This window comes from Melozone crissalis, unplaced genomic scaffold, assembly GCF_028551555.1.
Source record: "Melozone crissalis strain CALT ecotype California unplaced genomic scaffold, PUWL_Pcris_2 ptg000034l_1, whole genome shotgun sequence".
Classification (NCBI taxonomy): domain Eukaryota; kingdom Metazoa; phylum Chordata; class Aves; order Passeriformes; family Passerellidae; genus Melozone; species Melozone crissalis.
The window spans coordinates 18,786,398-18,802,500 of NW_026535812.1; the positions used below are offsets into that span (position 1 = coordinate 18,786,398).

The window sequence follows — 16,103 nt, forward strand, 5'->3', positions numbered from 1 at the left end:
CCTTTGTTGATGGATTTTTAGGTCATTTAATGTGTTCTCCTTTCTAAAGTGTCTACTTCTATGGCAAGAAAATAAAATGCATTTTCTAAATTGTTCTGATCTGTTGATTACTTTTCTCAGAGTTACAGCGTACAAATGGAAAATTGTAACATTTTAACAGTTTCTAAATGCAATTATTTAAGTGAATATGAAGAGAAAAATGTATATAAATAAGGGGATAAGCTTTCAGTAATGTATTAGTGTACTTCACACAATAGCTGGTATAAAGAGATTCCAAAATCATATGTGAGAATACAAATACATTTTAAAGGGACATTTAAAAATTGATGTGCATAATTATTTGCATAGTATAAAATATCTATGTATATGTACTATAGTATGTAATTTAAAATGTTGTCAAATCATAAAAGGATAATACTTACACATACATATATATATGTATGTGTCTTCATCCTTATTCAGTAATAATAAATCCATAGGCTCTCAATGTATATTAAAATAATATTCTATTCATGAACATTTGCTATATTAACTAATAAAATTTTTTAAAAATAGAAATTCAGTCATAGATTCTATCAGCATCTGGAGCTAGGTGGCAGGCTACAATATATGTCTAGATTAAAAACTTGAAACCCCAACTTAATAAAAAACCCTACAGGATTTAAGCATGTTGCATGTCTAGAGCTTTTTTCCCATTTTATTTACTCATAAGTATCATTAATACCAAAGATCGAAAACCTTTGGTGTCATGTATGTCACTCTCTCTCTTCAAGTCTTTAGTAGTTGTATGCTTATCTATTTCAGTCAAATGTATTTCTTATCGAAAAAAAAGGAGTGAGCAACCTGACAATACAGTGTTATCGAATTTTTTCAGCTGAGACCCACATGTCATTCAGCATTCAGACATGCTTGTGCTTGATTGATGGATGGGTTTGTGACAAATAAAACTAGGATCAAGAGCTTTGCACCTTTTCCCCCATCAGGAACCAGAGTAAAGCATAACTCTATAACAATGGTGGGATTAGGGATGCATTAGCTCTCCATCGACCAAAACCACCCATTCCCATCAATACTTTGCACTTAATAACCTGAAGCTATGATAAGAAAACAAAAGAAGGAGAAAGGGACAGGAGAAAACAAATCAATAGAAGAAGGGAATGTCTGAAAGATGCACTGTCCAAATGAAGAAAAATTTTTGCTGAATTGCTAGGATAATGCCCCTTGACAAGAGAACAATGTACTGTCAAGGTTTATCAGCCAGGAGCCCTTTCGGCACAGTGTTTAGCACAGGTTGGGCATTTGAGTGGTGGCACTTACTGGAGATGTAAAATACATAATGCCAACATGCAGACAATAACCACTCATTTTTGTTTTGTGTGAGCAGTTTGGATACCCATAAGGAGCACAAGTCCTTCTCCAGGTGTCCTGAAACAGATGCCACGAGCACAAGGAGTGATCCTGTCCCCCAAAGGGCACCTGATCAGTGCTGAGCTGATGCTTCTGACTAAAACTTTGTGTTCAGAATAAGATTATAAAATATATATTTCTATCTTTATTATTAATTTATATCTTACCTGTTCCTACAAACTAACCAGGAAGATCTGATTTAAGAGATCAGTAAATTCTATGTAGCATCTTGTCTTGTTTCAAACTGAATTTTGGGAACTAGCATTAAGACTAGAAGTAAAAGAAAAGTGCTCCTCAGCCTTTCTCCTCTTCTGGATCAAAGTAAGAGGAAACATATTTCTTAAAACATTTGAGGCTTACTTAGGAAGATAATGAAGTATCCAAGAAACAGCTTATGGAATACATCTTAATACAGAAACTGCTCCCTGTTTTGCAAGCCTCGATGCTTGAACTTGCTTCTGATGTGGGAACAACTAGGAAATGCTTATGTGGGAACAACTAGGAAATAAGTTTCTCTAAAGCTGTGCTTCAAGTGCTGGAGGAGGGGAGATCTAATGATTTTCAGCAGGAATGTGGTTGATCAATGTTGCTCACATTCAGTCTTTTACTCAATCAGGTGACTCATTTTTAGTTAAGCCTCTGATATACAGGAAAAGTTCTAATATCTGAGATACTAAACAATGTTATTTAAGTTCTAATTTAATGAAAAGTAACAGAAAAGACTTTAAAGTGTTTCCTCTAGAAAAGGTTTTAAAAGTCCACTGACAGTTACAAGATTTTACTCACTACAACAATATGCACATGTTTTAGTATCTCCACATTAAATGTACACTAGAAAGGGCTGAAACGACCAACAGCAAAACCCCAGGATTACAGAGCAGTCCATAGGTGCTGTGCTGCTCTCTCTGCCACACTCCTCCCTTGTCACATATGGAAAGTCATGGAATCTCAGCTGCCCTGTGTGTAAATGATGGTTCTGATTTACAGCTCCAGCAGAGCCCATTCATTCCCTGCGGTCACAGCCTGTCCTACAAAGTAGAACCAATAATGAATTAAAGGAAGAGCCTGAAGAAACAAGCATGTTCCTACAAGTCAATACACTCTTTACAAGTTCCTTGATGACTACCTGAAGTTACTGAAAGGACACAGAATTAACTAAAAAGCACTACAGTGGCTGGTGCAGGAGCTGAAATGCATTCACATGAAGGGAGATAAGGATGGCAGGCACAGGAATATTTTCAAGACATGCTAGAGGGTACTCAGAGGAAAGAAGAGCAAGAATAACTATGAAAGGAAATAGCTAACAGTGACTTTTTCAATTCAGTGTATATGACAGGAGTAGAGTCAAACGCAGCATAACATGTACAGAAGTAAAGGATGGAAATAAATTTATAAAACATGCAAGAACTGCAAAAGTGATAAATGAGGAAGTTTTCAGACAGAAAACCTTTCCTTTTTTTTTTTTTTACTGCTGCTCTTATCATTTTAGACTTATGTTGCCTTGCCCTGTGAGAAATGAAAAAGGTGTTACTGTCCTGTGGAGTAACCACCACAATCTCAGTTATTTTGGTTTGATGGTATTGTCACTGTCAATCCACACTATCACAGGGCCTGTAACTTACTGTGATCAACAGCCTGAAATTCAGCATGACCAAGTTACCCCAGCTCTGATAACACAAGGGATGACACAGAAGCACATTCCTCATTTCCTTAAAACCTTTCTGAATATTAGAGGGTCTGTCCAAATGGAGGTGACAGAAGCTTTCAGATTTGCCAAAACGGAAAATATTGTTATCATGGGGGGCAACTGAGTGACTGATTCATCATAGCATGCACTTTATACCAGCAAAAGTTATTTCAATATTATTACATATAACAGGACTCATTCTGATGAGTTCATTAGTTATAAAATGAAGTGCTAAGGGAAACCCTTTTCTTTCATTTCACTGCACTTCTAAACTGTCTAAATGTACCACTCTACTTTTATTAAATTATCAAAAACCTGTTTGCATTGTTTCTACTGGACAGATCCAATTATCTGAAATCTCTCATTCACACACAATCTTAAAGGTAACTGCCACTAACTAAAATATATCAAAATATATTCTTTGAAAGTTCTCAAAAATAGTAACTTTCCATTAAAAAAATGAATGACATAAATTTGGCAAGCCCACATAATGTAATTCACACAAAATCAAGCAGCAAATGCCTGTTTTAAGTGCAAATCTCAAAGCTATTTGAACTACAGAGCAGCCCAAGCACTTGCATAATTAATTACTTATTTATTTCCTACCAGAAATAATAATGATCTGATCAAGATATCAGCAGTTTCAATCAGCCAGTTATTTCCTAACTAATTTTGGGAAGGGAGTGAATGAGCAAGATTGAATAATAAACACTCCAATTCTGCAGTATGGCATGCAAGGAGGAGTGAGGAAGCTCTGTGTGTGTGTGTGTCTGTGTCTGTCTGTGTGTGTGTCTGTGTGTCTGTGTGTTCCAGGAGGATGCAGAGGCAAGAAGACATTTTGGCACAGCACCATGATGGTACCCAGACCTTCTACCAGTGACCAGGCTCAACTGGGGATCATTTGCTTTTTGGTGCTGTGTTCTTTCATTTCTTTCCTTCCTAATAACTCTCAAGTTAGAAATTACTATGGATTGGAGAATGATTCCTATGGTGGTAACTGAAGATTTTAATCTATGGTTGCTCCTGGCATGGGAGTAAAACTTCCAGAGAATTTAGTAACTATCCTTCTTTAGGATTTCAAACCTAGAGCTACAGACTGATTTTCCTTAAAAGCATAAATGACTGGGCTAGGCCAAGCTTTCTGCTCCCCAGTGATTCCAACACCTTTTTCTTCCTGTTTTAATTTATTTTTTATAAACCAGGTGAAAGATGCTTCTAAATCCATGCTTTTTCTATTTGCTTAAAAAGCTCATACAATCTTAACATAATTTTCCTCCAAATCTAGATACCACACCAGGCTTGCAAGACACTTGACAAAGAATTTATTTCTAATTCTGATGATCTCTGATGAAGTTGTTGAGTTATGAGAAAACAAAACCCCAAAGGTTTTTTCCCCCACAAGAAAGTATGAGAAACCCTTTTAAAAAACAGCACTCTTGTGTCAACACTGAATTCAGTGAGAGACAATGGTGTTTCGTCATGCTTCAGCCTCAAGAAATATAAGGTCAGGTTTTGAGTATTATGCTTAAACATGCATTGATGTCATCCATTGGGTGATCCATTGGGTACCATCCCTATTTTATTTATAGGTCTGTAGCTTGTGCATGACTTCAGCTCTCATGTACAGTTCATAACCTGCAGAGCATTTAGCAAAAGTTAATGAGGTTCCTTCCCAACTACATATCTCATTACCTTTATCAATACAGGGATATTGTCTGATGTCAAAATCAGCAACTCCCCTCTTAATTGCATAGATATGCAAGGGTAATTTCTTTTTGTTCAACTATTCCAAACACCTCAAGAAACAATTCTGGGGAAGCTGGCAAGTCAATATATTTATATCAAAACATTATGTGTGCACTTTGCAAAGCAGGTCACTAAAATTTATTCCTTGTGATCAAAAGGTAGAATCCAAACCAACATTTGGATGGCCACAAGAAGGTCCACCAGCTATGAAGACTTTGCCAGTTAGATCTTCAAGTCCTCACTTTGGAATCAATTCTTTTTCTTTGGTGGAACTAAATGCAGATGCTCCAGAGGGTTTGCCCAACTTCTGAAGGACATGTGCCTATAATAGGCCTTTCTCATCTCTGTCTTGTTAACAAGTATATAAATAAGAGAAGGCTTCAGTAATTGGCTCAGAGTTACTAATGAATTAATTAACTTCAGTCTATTTTACCTAACCTTTAATAATAAGAATCTTTTTTTGGTCTAGCAATAGGTCTGACAGGCTGAAAAAACAGACATGCAGCAAAGCTCTTGAAAATTAATGAGAAACGAGGAAAGAATCAATGTACATTCTGCTTGCAGAGAACTGACACAAAAAAGACACAATAAACCATGAACAAACACAGTCAGTTTAAAAAATAGGTTAGAAAAAGTGGGCAAATTCAATTATAGAAGTAATTAGAAGATATAGGGCAAGGCTGCCTTTTGGGACTGTGCCAGAAAACATGAATTAATAAGAGTGAATAGAAAGCGCCCATGTAGTAATTAAGAGGCAATCACCTATGGCAATGAATACCTGAAAACAGGCTGCAAACTATTAATTCAGTGATCAAAAATATTTTTAGATGATTAATATGGCAAATTTGTTTTAAAAGACTAATTTCTGGAAAGATATCAAGACAATAGCACATTATTTGTTCCTCTGGCATTTATATAGCTAATTAAATTTTATAATTTGCAACAACATTAAGCATTAACTGAAAACAGTAAAAGCAATATTTCCTCCAATAATTCTTTATTATACTGTCTTCAAAATCTGTGAGTTAAGACTACCTTAACTTTTTTTAAAGAAAATTCAAGTGTTCTGAGCCAATTGCTTTATTTATTTGAATGATTTTTGTTGCTGTTTATTAAAAAGACACCATGCGTGAATTTTACATAATAATTTTCAGCTACTTTAAAACAGGTACTGAAACAATGTGATTATAATTCGAAGAACTATAAACAGAATTCTTTGATACTCAAATAAGCCATCACAGATGTTAATGCACTGCCTAGAAAGATTTTTTTTTTCATTAGAGCATGTTCCTCTCCTTCAGATACAAAAAATGAGCAAGTTACAGTCAAGGTGTACAATATCAGTCAGGAAAAAAAGATCTAAAACTCTGGTAACAGGTTATTTACTCTTCAGTAAATCACGTAAGGGTTAATTTACTTTCTCAATTGTAAAACCAGACTAATTTCTCTAAATTCAGTGTTTTTCATTGCCATTTCTGTTTGCATGCTGGAAGCTCAGCATCTCCTCAGCTGTGCTAATGTATCTGTTTTGATATTGTGAAACAAGCTTTGGAACTGGTCAGGATCTAGAGCTGTCTCAAGCTGCACTGGTCATATCCTTTCCAGCTTGCTGGTTCTCATCATTGGGTCATACACAGAATATTAAGGGGTTTGGATGGACTTTAAAGATCATCTACTCCCACGGACAGGGACACTTCCCACTAGATCAGGTTGCTCAAGGCCTTTTCCAATCCATCTTTAAACACATGCCAGGCCTGGGCATCCACAACCTCCCTGAGCAACCTGTTCCACTGTCTCACCACTCTCACAATAAAAAATTTCTTCCTAACATTTAGCCAAAATTTCCCCTCTTTCAATTTGCATCCATTACTTCTTGTCCTGCCACTGCAGGTCCTTATGAAGAGTCCCTCTCTGGCTTCCCTGTAGCCCCTTCAGATACTGGAAGATTTGTGCTCCACACAATTTTCTCCAGGCTGAACAGCCCCAACATTCTCAGCTGTTTTCACAGGTTGTACCCCTTGAACCTATTCTGTCATGGTGACCATTCTTGCCATCTGTCTTTCAACCTTTCCTGTTCTTTCTCAGCTGAGAAGGCTGGCACTGCACAGAATATTCAAGCTGTAGGTGTACTATGGATTTATATACTCTCGTAATGATGGCTTTCATTTTGTTCTCTGCTTAAAATTTTGGTTCGGCTGTTCTTGACGTGACAGTTTTGCAGAGCTATCCATTTACTTCAAGATCTCATTTCTGAGAAGTGATGGTTAGTTCTCAACCCATCCCTTTATATGTAAAGATAGACTTTTTTTTCCTGTGTGCATTTGTCTGCACTGAATATCTTTTTTTTTCTTCCCATTATTGCCAGCATTATAAGATGTTTCTCAACATACCATATCTGGCTTTTCTCTTAACTTTTCTGAGTAACTTGGTACCATCAGCAGATTTTGTTCCCTCACTATTCACTTTTATATTTTCAGACCACTTATGAATATGTTGAATAGCACAGATCTCCACAGGGTTTTCAGTGATGACCTACCTCTACTGTGAGCACTGACCATTTATTTCTGTACTCTGCTCTCTATGCCAACTACTTATTTATTGATGTGAGCATCTTCCTTTTTGTTCCAGAATATTTTATTTTCTTAAAGGCTTTTGGGAATGAACCTTGTTAAACCCCTTTTGAACACCCAAGCAGGTGATCTCAGCTGGGTCTCCTGGGCTCTCCTACTAGTAGAAACCTTCATAGAATTTGAATACACAATTAGGCCAGGACTTATCTTTTAAAACTTACACACAAAACTTCACAACATACCACAATTATTCAGATTACATGATTTCTATTATTTTTTATAATTTCTACTCATTTTCCCAGCACAGATGTCAGGCTTACTGGGATGCAGCTTCCTGGATCTGCCTGAATATCGTTCTAAAATCTGTTGCTTTATTAGTCAGATTTCAGTCCTCTGGCTCAAAATTATTTGAGCTAAGACGCTGCACACCACAATCATCTGTTTCTCTCCTGAATTTCTTTAGAATTTCCAAGGGAATGTCTCTACTCCTGATGAGTTTTTTTAGCTTGTTTTGTTCATTTACTCTATAAACTATTTATGGATGCTTCCATTTGAAGCAAATCCTAAAATGTATTCAATAAATTAGGATTCTGGGATGGGATTCTCACCAGCCTCCCCCATGGTAAGCACAGGTGCGAAAAAAATCACAGCTTTTCTGCTGTGGCTTCATATTTTTTGAATGTTCCTTTCATGCCTCGAGCATCTTAGAGATTTTCTGTCAGTAATCATGCTCCTGATGTGTTTGAAGAGAAAAGATATTATTACTTTTTATTCCTTAAGTTGATTTTCAACTTCTTTTGAGCACTGTTTGTTGAATTACTTGTTATCTAGATTGACTCGAGGCTCTGGCTTACCATGCAGCCCTAAAAGCAATGCACCACAGGAGGTGCAACTTCATGGTAGGCTTGAACTGTCCTAGGTCTGAGTTAGCATCTAGCAGAAGGCCACCTTCTGTTGTCACATGCTGGCACCAATGCTCAGCTATACTGTGAAGTGATCAGGCTGAAAACTGGCCATTGTAGGCAAATTCTCACCTTTCTCCAACCACACAGTCCCACCACACTTGTGCTATTGCAGGGAGAAGGGAATACAGAGATAGAGCTCATGGTGTAACTGGTGCTTTAACACCAAAGAATATTTAGATTAACTTGATTTTGAAGCTCTATCTAGGGAGCAAAGCTGGGCCATGGACCAGAAATGAGTGGGTGGGTGGCAGTGGTGAGGTGAGGACACCTAAGACTGTTGCCAAATCCCTCTTCTCATCAAACCACATGCTGAGTGTAATGCAGAATTCTGACACTCAGGGGCTTAAGATAATCAATTACAATAATCAAAGTTAAGCCTTTTCTAAAGGGGTATTTAGGAAAATTTGCAGGGTGTATTTTCCCTGCCCAGTGAAGCTATGCCTTGATTTTCAGATTTACAAGTTAATTTATTGGAAGAGTAGGAGGGGAGAAAAACCAGGGCCTGGGGAATGTTCAACACCGTTACTAAAATACAGAAAGCTTGGGGGGTACTTAATCCCCATCCTGCTTTTCTGTCATCAGCTAAACATTGTTCCCCATTGTGCACACAAGGAGAAGTGCAAAGCTGACCCAGCAGATTGAGATGAAAAGATTAGAAGCAGAAATTAAAGTCTCCTGGAGAGATTGTTCAGCTATTATACACTGATAAATTTTTCATGGATTTCCCTACATTTAAAAAAATCGTATTAATCTGAACTCAGGTGGTTTAAAAACATTCCTCTGATTGTCAGTATTTCCCTCTGATTGCCTGGTAGGAACACTCTGGTAGACAGACCCATTCCTAGTTTAGCTAAAGAGAAAGATTTACGCATTCAAACTATTTGCCCAGGCTACTTCTGCTTCAGTTTCTGACCTGTCCTTCATTCAGATATGGAAAGAAAGTGTGAGCTCAGGACAAAAATGCCTGCTACTGTGAGAACAGAAAATGGCTGTGCTGGGTGAGACCAAGCATCCCTCTGGCCAGGCACTGTCTCATTCAGCAGCCAGAAGTGAGTGCCTGGAGGAGGACAGAAGAGGAAAGTAATAACATTTCCCCCAAAAGCTCTTCCAGCTTCCACCAATCTGAGTCTCAAAGACTACTCCAGCCAGATGAGGTTCATGTGTATTGTTAACCTCTTTGGATTTCCCTTTTGGGAACTTGTTCAAGCTCCCCTTGAACCCATAGAAACGTTAAATTCTGACAGTACCCTGTGGCTACTTAATTATGTTATGTTTAAAGATCTGCTTTTGCTTCTTTTCCAGCTGCCACATCTGTCATCCTGCCTTCATTTCTTGTCCTGGCAAAGCCTGTGCACAAACCGCGTGAGGGAACCTCTTTGTGTATGGTGCTTTAGTCCAGATACCTTCATCATCTCTCCCATCAGTCTCCTTTTCTAGGCATACAAAGGGTCTACTTTGCTTAGTGTCTTTTTAATGGAAATCTCTTCCTGTGATCATCCTTGTTGCCCTTTTGTTAAGCTTTTGAAAAGGTAGGGGCAGACAATATGCAAGATGTGGGTGTGTCATGTATTTATATGCTGGCATAAATATTCTGTACTTATCTTCTATCCCCTTCCTATTTATTCCTAATATTCAATGAACATCACTAACGACCAAGCAGATTCTTTCATGGCCCTGTCTTTTATCATCCCAAGACCTCATTCCTTGGTGGTAAGATGGCTGAAAGCCCATAATTTTATCTGTAAAATTTTGATTATTCCCAGATGCATCACTTGAACACTTATCTCAGCTGAATTTCATGGGATAGTTAAGGAGTTGAGTTTCATAAGATCCTTCAGCTGGTCCTGCTAAGTGTCCTCAATTTTATTGTCCTGAAAATCTGGCATCATCAACAGACTGCCACCTAACCAGTCATCCTCTTTTCACTTTCCTCATGAATCAAAGAAGGAAGTTTCCTCATCTCTAGGCATAACCTCCTCTTTCAAAATGAGATCCCAATATTTCTTTCTCCACAGTGCTGCCTCCTTCATTTCATCTTGACAACTCCTCACCAGAGAGACAATAGCCAGTTTTGAATCTCTGTTTCTTTTAACAACACCCAAGTATTTTGGGCTCTGATGCATGTAACACACTAGACAAAAAGGTTCTCACATCACCTCTCTTAGAAGGATGCCAGTCAGAACTCTCCAGTTTTCTTGGCACTGCACACACAGTACAGTGCTTAGAAACCAATTCTCTGTGCAGTTCAACATCTGAGGTCAGTGACAAACACAGCTTTCAAAGAAGGGTACATTTGAATCCACTCTTCTTGTCAGATGAATAACAACAGTAAAGTGATGCATCTCTAACAAAACCCCCTAATAAAGGTTTTAAAGCGTGGTGATCATGGAAATTAGCTTGAGAGAACATGCAAAGTACAATCCAACTTAATCTAATTAGGGTTTTAACACACAAAAGTTAACACCTCTCCTGGCATTTATAGTTGATAAATTAAATATTCTTTAAAAGAAAGAAAAAGGAAATTTTGAAATGCTTTGGTAAGTTTGAAACTGAAAAGTTTCACTTCCAGCACAATGTTTCTGAAATTTTAAAAACAACTTACTGAAGATTTTTAGAAAAAAAAGTGCTTGAAAATGGAATTTTAATAATGAGAAATAATAGCATCTTTGAGATTTTTTTCCATTAAAAAAGTATGAAAGACAAATTGAAAATATAAAAAGTGCTGTTTTGCTGAAATACCCATGTCTGCCTTTAAGGTCACCGGCAGAACAGATCAGGAATGAGTTCTCTCTTTGGTCCTCATCAGTATATTTACTTTTACAGATACACAGAACCTTGCAGAAGCCTGGGGTTACTTTGTGTTTCCTCTAGTCAGTGCCAACATAACACAAACTAGCACCACCTTTTAGCTCTCTCCTCGATTCAGAAACTGTCATGAGGAAATTTCCAATGAGTAAAGGATGGCTAGCAGCCAGGAGTATTACACTGAGGAAGCTGAAGAACTACACAATTTGGAAAGAGAAAATCTATAGGACTAAACTGAGAAGATAACTACAGAAAGAAACAAAAAGAAATAACAATCAGCTGAACAACCAACACAGTAAAGAAAAATTTTAATAATTACTCCAGGAAGAGATGAAGTGGGAGTGAGGAAGAGGCCACCTCTACCATCCATGCCCCCATGAAAGTACAAATAACTCATCACAGACAAAGAAAAGGTCTACCAGGGACTCTGGGTGGTCATATTGTTTATTATTTCTCAGCCTGTGATCAGTGGATTAGCTGAGGGTCCATGAAATATGTGAGATGGCTGACAAAAAATTGCAAATCTTCCATATCTTGTTGTAATTTATATTATTTGTGGTAGCCATCTCCTTACAGCTGACTTTTTCAAAAGTAAAGTACCATATGTTGCAGGTATTAGGTACCTCTCCATCTTCAACCTCATTTGCCACTGCCCTCACCATCTTCTGCTGACTAGCAAGCCTGTAGCTTGGTTTTCCTCCTGCTTTGAAAGCTCATTCAGTGCAGTTTCATGCAACTTTCTGGTCATATCTCATTTTTGTGTCTTGATTACTTCAATTCTGTCTCTGTAGGCTCATCATAGTCCCTTAGGCTTCTCATTAAAAATCTGATTTCTTTTTGAGCCTTTGGCTGAGGCTCATGTGCTAACAAAAGATGTCTCAGTACACAGCCTGTCATCCTCTGCAATGGCACAGTTTCTGCTTGTGCCTTTGGGATCTGTTCTTTGAGAAACTGCTATCACCCTGTCTTTACTAGTAATTTTTCCCCTTCTCCTTTATATGAAATGCCAATTGCTCAGATTTGTATAAAGTCCCATGAAATACACTGATCCAATCTCTTATTTCTTAATGCTTGTCACATCCCACTAACAGCCAATGCTCACTCGTTCCACAGCCTACCATAAGACTCAGGACAGAAGGCTCTCAATGGCATAAAGGAATTAGGTATTTTATTCCTATTGAATTTCATCTGAGTGAAAATTGAATTGAAAATCAATGGGAGCTGGGAGCATAAAACCCTGTAATATGTCTAAAAATCTCTTACAGTGAGGTTTTTCAGCTGCTTTTCCCACCCTGAGGAAGAGGGTAAGTAGAAATGCTGAGGAGGACCTGTCATGCAAAGGAAACATTTCCAGGAGCAGGCAAGCTGGTAGATCATGGCTCAGGCAATGGGCTTGACCTCGTTTCTCTTTGTATTACAAAACCTCTGTAGATTTCTATTACTGCCCTTAGTCCAAGTCATTTCCCAGATCAACAGACCCAGTCTGTTCCCAGATACCTTTAGCCACTGAGCAAAAACAAAAGCAATATGCACAAGAGTACAGCTGAAAAACTGGAGACCAGGAGGTCCTCAGCATGTCAGAGCAGACACTGGCTCCTGAGTGCAGTGCAAAAGCTGGCAGAGTCAATCTGCACCACAGCCACCCACTCCTGACCTTTATGATGATGGCGGGTTTGCCTTTTTTTTTTTACTATTTGTTTGGTTTTATGTTTTTTTCGCCACAAGACAGAAAACAGAAAACCAGATTGCCTCAGAAAACAGATGTCAAGAACAGATGGTTCCTGATGCTGTAGATATTATTTAATACTTCTATATGAACTATGAACTATGGTACTTGCATGTTATTCCCATGGCTTTATTTACAGTGCAGAGTTACCTTCCACCTGAGAGCCACTAACATGTGGCTTGATTTTCTAGAAGAGCAGTAAAACCAACAACTGAGCCAAACTTCTTCAGTAGAGTGACAGAACATCAACCAACAGAGCCCAAGGGCTGGAGTCCTGTAGGGGTGAAGCATTGAGTTCTAATCACCATTCTACTGAAATCACAGAACTGCAATAATGATGGCAGTAAGAATGGACCCTGCAGTGGAGAGTTTGTCCAAAATTCATTTTGTGGAGACAGCTGTTATTATGAGGTGAAGGGCAATCTAAAGAGGCCATGAAATCCAGAATGCAGTTATGAGAGTCACCACTAAAAAAGCTGTTGCAATGCATTGGCAGGGGAGATCTTCAATGAACTCCAAACACACTGCCAAAGCAGCAACCCACACCCAGAGGCAACATCATCACTCTGCCCTTCTCTGCCTCAGTTTTTTTTTCATATGAAAAACGGCACTTTGAAACTTTAATTATAGGTAAATACTTAATAGGCAAAGCAGTGTTTGGAAAACACATTTGGAGGGAGAGAGGAGAACACTTGCATAGAACTAAAATTATCCTTGGTAGAAAAGTGTTGAAAGCTAGGAACAGATTTTTATCTCCTTGAAAACCACTTCACAATTAAACTTTCTGACACTGATCCACTGTCAAAACTCCCAGCTCAACCATGTTTGTGTGAATATTTGAAGTACTACCTGGAGGCCATAATATGTAACTCAAGAGTTACAGATTAAGATGGGGTAGTCGCCATTCAGTGTCAAATTTTCTTGGTCACTGAAGACAAAAGGAAATAAAAAAATGAAAAAAAATTAAGTGGATTTAGGATGTGTACCATTCAGAGTAATTTCTGGGAATCTCTTAAACCCCAAGTGGTAAAAAATTTAAATTGCTCTGGTGCCTTTTTGCACCAATTCTTTAGACCAAGTCAAAACCAATAATAGTTTTCTTTTTGCCTGCACTTGAATGTAAGTTACTACTTTGCTTGTTCCTCTGGTAAATGAACAAAATTGGCGGATATTGGTATCTGGATAATTATTCTACACAGTTCCTGTCTAAAGCATCATCAGTGCATCCTTTGGGAAGGTGCTCCTGGGTAATCAAATTAGATTGTGACCTACACTGTGCTATCATCTTCCTGATGCAATAAACAACACTATCACATCATTTCCCATATAGGCTATCAAAAGATCTACAAGAGAAGCCACTAATTTGTTGTTCTATGTAGACTTCCCGTGCAAATGACCTATTATGGAATTCAACACTGCCGACATCTTTAAAGAAAGCTCCTTCTCTTCCCAGCCAAAGAAAGCTGTTGAGTGACAGCCATCAGTCAGCTGGGAAATATAAGTGATAAATACAAAAACAAGAGGCACCTGATGGAAGTGGGCAGTGTGTTAATCTTGCCATCACATTTACAGTCCTTGCTCCTGTATTTCTTGCCATTAATATCCTGTATTTCTTGCCATTAATACAGCCAGGGAGTATTTAAGTGCTGAATGGAATATTCTGCCACCATGTGCCTAAAGCCACCTTCAGGGATTCCCAGAGCACCGCTGTGCAGAGGCTGACAGAATGAAGGAAAAATGACAACAGAAACTTGGGACCTGTATTTGTAATATTTCACATGCGCACACAAAGATTAGGTCGCACATTTACTTTTTTCCAACCACAAAAGACAACATCCTAAATACACAGTTATCCAAGCATAAAGCAGAAACTGCTGACTCGTAGGGAAACAACAACTCTCACAAACAAAACACTGTGGTTATGGTTGAATGCTCGATGCTCCTATTACTTTGTCAACTGCTTGCAGTGCTATCTAATTATACTGCATTTTGGTTTTGAACAAGGTTTGAATGAATCCTGTCTTCATATACTTGGCAAAGATACCAGATTTCCTGGAAATAATAGTCTATAATTTTTATTTGGCATAACTGGCTCTTCTAAACTTCAACCCAACTTATATCCGATTTTTGCTTGCTCTTAGGATAGCAGAAAATATCAGCTGCAGACTCACTGGTAGCCTTTAAAAGGCCTGACTTCTGTGTGTTATTTTTGAATTAAAATTTTTGTTTTATTATTAATTCTTATCTTACAATACCAGATATTTTAAAAGTTTACGTATATGTAATCATTCATTAAATCTTAGTAATTTCAAAAGAGATTATTTTTATGATGACTGTATTACAGAGCTTCACAAATTCCATTTTACTGTAACATAAACAGAATTTGTGTAGCAATTTATTTTGGAAAATGCTAGGTAGATAAAAACAAAGGTCAAAAGTCATAGTGGATAATAGCTGATGGTTTTGATAATGCTAATTATATATTACTAAAGAATAAAGGTAGAAAGGGAAATATGAGCATTAAAAGAAAGATAAACATCCCAGTGCTGAATTTAAAATGAAAAAACGAAAAAAAAAACCCTTTAAATGTCTTTGTAGCTCACTGTCATACACCGAAGACATAATGAAGCCTGAATTAAAAATGTCAGTTTCTGTGAATGTTGATAACTTGGTTCTTTGTTGTACAAGTCAAAATGTGTCTGTTTGATGGGTTAAAATGACAGTCTGCAAATGGGAGAAGCTAGAGCTAAAAAAAGAAGACCCCCCCCACTTCCCAAAAGACTTATAAAAAGTAGGCCCGTAATGCAGTACTTTAAGGAGAAGACCTGTAGGGTAGAAGAGCCAGTATCTTTAGAAAGTAACCAAGCAGCACTAAAAGGCAATGTCCATGGCCAATCAAAACTATTTCTCTAGCTGCTGGGGCTCTTGCATCTCTGCCTTCACACTAGACTGGAAACCCTTTGTACTAATTGCCAGACTGTACCAGATTTTCTGGTTCAGTTCCATCCCATAATTGACCGACAATGATGGGCAAGGAAGGGGAAAAATTCAGGCTCACCACTGCAAGCAGAGGGTCAGAAATGGTTTCATAGGGAGCACATCACTGCTTGGCACTAAATGCAGGGTTAAGCAAGCATCATCTGTACTTTCTTCTAATGCCTAGGTTAAAAGGGGGATGGGAAAAACATCCTCACTGC

At 37.9% G+C, this 16,103-nt stretch overlaps 1 long non-coding RNA gene across 4 annotated transcripts in view; it reads right to left on the bottom strand.

Moving 5' to 3' along the window:
• LOC128940678 (uncharacterized) overlaps window positions 1-16,103 on the bottom strand; it is a 257,964-nt gene that overhangs the window by 69,310 nt on the left and 172,551 nt on the right. The gene's annotated exons all lie outside the window — the stretch shown is intronic.